Here is a 4,471-nt window from a genome sequence, read left to right on the forward strand (position 1 = left end):
GGCCAGTGGGGTCCATGGGGGGGAAGGGTCATCCCCAGGTGTGAACCGTGAGGAACTGTGGGGTGTGAATTCCTTTGTCCAGTGGAGCAAAGAAACATTTGGTCTATTGAATGACTGAGTCCCAACATATCAAATTTATCTTCTTTACAACCTTAAAATTTCATATAACACCTCAAAATGTCTCATGACGATATGATTCAACTTAAAGAGAACGAATGCTAATCGTGATGAATATAGTTAAAATCTTGCCATTTCACTTTAAGTCCCTGAATGGGAATGGCTATCTCCTTAGTTGCTATGGAAAAAGAAAAGGTTGGTGGATGATAGAAATCCACTGGTTCTTAATTTTAAGTAAGCATAGTTTTTGAAAATGGTTGGTTGCAAGTACATGTTTCAATCTGTGCTGGTGTGGTGCCATGTTTTCCTGACCAGTGGCAGAAGTTGCCACACCCAACTGAAGGAGGATGAAGGTTGCATCACTCAGTACAATGAGAAATATGTGAACAAAGAGATACACATAAACTTCATCAATTTGAGGCAACAAGCTAAGTTTGCTGTTTGAAATATGACATGATCTCTGATTCAACAGATGGCTTTTATAGGGATTTGATAAACAGCACCCTTGGGTTTGGAGGGTGTGTCAGGTGTATAACCTGATACATTCACAGTAAAAATCAAGTGGGAAGAAAAGTTTTGTTTCATTTTGATAGAACTGAAGACTCAAGCACACACACACTTTTGTCCCTGTCACAATGTGACTATCCATGCTCATCATGCACCCTCAACTCTGTTCATGCCCTTTTCTCTCTGACCACAGCTCCTGTCAGATATTGAGGTTCATCACCCAGTGTGAGCCAGACAGAGCTCTGATAGATGAGTTTGATGGAAATGTCTCCTATTGTCAGCACAGGGCAATGGGAGGGATGCATGGCAGGTGACAAAAGGAGTGGGGGATAACAAAGCATAATATTTTGCATGTTCTCCCCGTGCAACTGTGGGTTTTCCCCGGGTACTCCGGCTTCCTCCCACAGTCCAAAGACATGCAAAATGGGGACTAGGCTAATTGGATACTCTAAATTGACCATAGGTGTGGCTGTGAGTGTGAATGGTTGTCTGTCTCTATGTGTTTGCCCTGCGATGGACTGGCGACCTGTCCAGGGCGTACCCCGCCTCTCACCCGAAAAGATGCTGGGATAGGCTCCAGCCACCCCGCGACCCTACTAGAGGATAAGCGGTAGAAAATGAATGAATGAATATGAATTGCAACAAGCAGCAAAGAAATAGTGTCATGGAGATATGACCATTGGTGCTTAAGGTTGGTTAGATGTGCTTCGTAATGCCAAGCTAATCTCAAAAGGTGGAGGTAATGCACCTAAAAGTTTTTTGCCAACCACCATTAAACAACATCAGAAGAAGAAATCCCCTTAATGGGCAGTTAACTGTGGGTTTTAAACTGAGGCAAAAACACAGGTAATTTCTTTCTCAAGGCCACATCAATAAGCACTCATCTCCTTAAAACTTTATGAGCAATATCTTGAGCAAGTGAAAGCTATTAGATTTTTTGGAGTCTGGTTTGATGAAAAGCTAACATGGAAGGTTCATCTGGATAAAGTTAAGAACAAATGTAAAAAGGTCATCAACCTACTTTGATGTTTATCAGGACAGGAATGGGGAGCAACTGGAGTGTCTCATCTAATGATATACAGGACACTCATGAGATCTGTGTTGGAGTATGAAAGTATAGCTTACATGTCATCAGCAGAATCAAACCTCAAAACATTGGATTGGACTTTTTTTCCTGCAAAATCTGCTGATCCACACCCCACTCCAGTCAGTGGCGGTAGTACGCCTACAAGATGGTTTGACAAACGCCAATTAACACCGAAGAAGAAGAAGCCCCCCCCCCCGCGCATTACTCTTCGTTATAATTTCCTGAGAGCTGCTGAGCTGTCTCGTCGTTCAGAGCTGTGACTACCTTCATAAAACACACTTTTAGCGAAACCGTGTGTTCTTCGCAAGTGAAAAGAGGAGAGGACGAGGGAGATTGTTCAGCCCACTTTAGGTGAGTAAGCCTCCGTTTGTTTAGTCCTCTTCGATCACATTGTATTCATGGCGGATTCCAGATTTATCTAAAGACAGTGAACTGCGCCTCACGCATTTCCTTAATTAAATTAATTAAAACAAATGTTTATATATCCAAAATACTTCACTAAACATAGGCGGAGTCTTCCAAACTTCTAGCGGGACACATAACTATGAAGCGCAGAGTCCCGGTTTCAGGGCTGCGGTCGAAAAGTATTTTTTGCTTAGGAAGGTTCCTAACTCGTGAAATGACCCGTAAGTGTCTAAGCGGCATCCACGATAAGAGCTGGTCGAATACTCTGTGATAAGGAAAGGAGCTTCAATGCTGCTTATTGTATCTCCTTTAGTATAGGATACACTGGACCCTCCTTCTCCAAAGGATAGGAGAAAATGCCGCCCCTCTATTCCATGCAGCAGCAGCAGCATTCAAAGTGACGCAACATTGTAGTTTCACCATGGCCTCACCTGTTTTATGTTTGTGAAACTTCTGGAAATCCTGGTATCATCAACTAAACCCTAAAATTCATAAATAAAGATTTATTTTTTGTCAAATCCTTCTAGGCGTCGTCATGATGAGCAAGCATATCATCTTTATCAACATCATAACAATCTAAATGCTATTTCAGCTGCTCATTGCACTAAAAGTCAATTTCTCTCCTTAACAAATATATATATTAACGTCAAAACTCTGTATAGCCTTGTTATGTCTGAATATAATTTACTTTGGTCCCTACTCATTTGCTTATTTTCATTGAATGTCTCAACTCTTTTTATTTGTATATTTCTTTCATGTTGCCTTGTTTCAACATTTCAATCCCGTTTGTTTTGTGTTTGTTGTTTAAAAAAAAATAAATAAAAGGAGTAGGTAGGCTAAATCGTCCTTGTGTTATTAATAAAGTTGGATTAAAAAAAAAACCCTACTAAAAATCCTAGGACTTGGGAAAAGACAGCGGTGGTGCAGAGAGAATCCGACTGGCTGTGAGCTCGAGTTAAAAGTTGTGTTTTGGAGAGAGAAAATTTTGCAGAAGAATAATAATAAGTCTGAGGAATATTAATAGATGCCTCGGGGCTCCTCTCAGCTATTCTAGCTGCAGAGGAGTGCCTCGGAGCTGAGCACCCGTGGCACGAATTAAATGCTGCAAGCATATGGTGGAATGGGATCATATTTTTTGTGCAGCATTTACACATCAATTGTCGTTATGTTACCAATTTTCTCTCTGCAAATTGAGCAAAGGGTTAATATGCCAGATATTGATGAATAGGCCCTGCCCACTTTGACCAATCAATATGGCACATCAGATTTTGGTTAATACTTACCCCCAGAACATGTACCAAATTGGGTGAAATCCAGTTCACCAAGTTTTGAGGTACACATTTTTGGTATTTGTGGTGCCTCCTAGTGGTCAGGCTTAAAATGCTCTGGTAGGCCTATCCCGTATCATGGCCTGTAGATATCTACCAAGTTTTCTGATGACAGGACAAAGGTTTAATGAGTTATGGCCGATATTTGGTAAGCCCCGCTTTTTAAGATATTTTTGTTGATGACGACCATGTTTTTCATCCGATCTTGCTCGTATAGAAATTTGTAGTTTTGTCCCCTAAGACTGTATATCAAATTTGGTGTTGCTATCTTCATTCATTCATTTTTCAAATTATGCAAATTAGCCCAAAATCTATCTAGGTGGACTTTAGCGGTCCAATTGGCTTTTTTAGGTAATGGTAATGCACATAATTTCCAGTCATTGGACCAAGTTTCATGTTTCTGGCTCATTCCAGCTCACAGCAATTTGAGTCGTGGCAGACAAATAATAACTAGAAAATTCCAGGGAAATTTTGAGTGCCACGGGGGCTACTGCCGGGATGAGTACATGATTTATTTCCAGTGTTCAAAAGTCATCCTGATCATATTCTGGTTTTGAGAAATGTCTTGATATAAAAGACTCTGATATAAAACAATGTCACATCCCTCCACCATGTATTATGTGGGAAATATCTCATATTCTGTGTTGTTTTTTTTTTAATAAAACAAGAGGCAACATGTCTTCAAACTGGCATTTAAAGGGTTAAAATCCTGAAAACTAATAAACATTTGGTAGGTTTGAGCAGAACTGAAGTGGTTTAAGAGATGTATGCAAAAAAAGCAGAAGAAAATATTGATATATGATGATTTTATAGCATTTTCTTTGTGTGTCCTTTTTTGGACGTGAGGAACCACAGAGGGTACAAAATGTGTTACCAGTGTATAATAGACCTGTAACAGTAACTGACATTAGATTTTAAAAATATGTAAAAAAACAAAAACAAAAAGACACTTTCTTGCAGAAATCCATACCTTCAGCTGTAACACAGCCAAAATGATCAGCAAATCAAAAAAGAAAAGTGAAGAAAA

At 39.9% G+C, this 4,471-nt stretch overlaps 1 protein-coding gene across 5 annotated transcripts in view; it reads left to right on the top strand.

Moving 5' to 3' along the window:
- Positions 1-1,927: 1,927 nt before the first annotated feature.
- LOC111672649 (uncharacterized) overlaps positions 1,928-4,471 on the top strand; it is a 44,387-nt gene continuing 41,843 nt past the window's right edge. For all 5 annotated transcript variants that reach the window (XR_015436079.1, XR_015436082.1, XR_015436084.1 and 2 more), the window contains exon 1: positions 1,928-2,062. The gene's annotated coding sequence lies outside the window, so the exon portion shown is untranslated. The remainder of the gene's footprint in view (positions 2,063-4,471) is intronic.

This window comes from Seriola lalandi, unplaced genomic scaffold (assembly GCF_002814215.2).
Source record: "Seriola lalandi dorsalis isolate HSWRI2012SDOR001 ecotype SW California unplaced genomic scaffold, Sedor1 jcf7180002054901, whole genome shotgun sequence".
Lineage (NCBI taxonomy): Eukaryota > Metazoa > Chordata > Actinopteri > Carangiformes > Carangidae > Seriola > Seriola lalandi.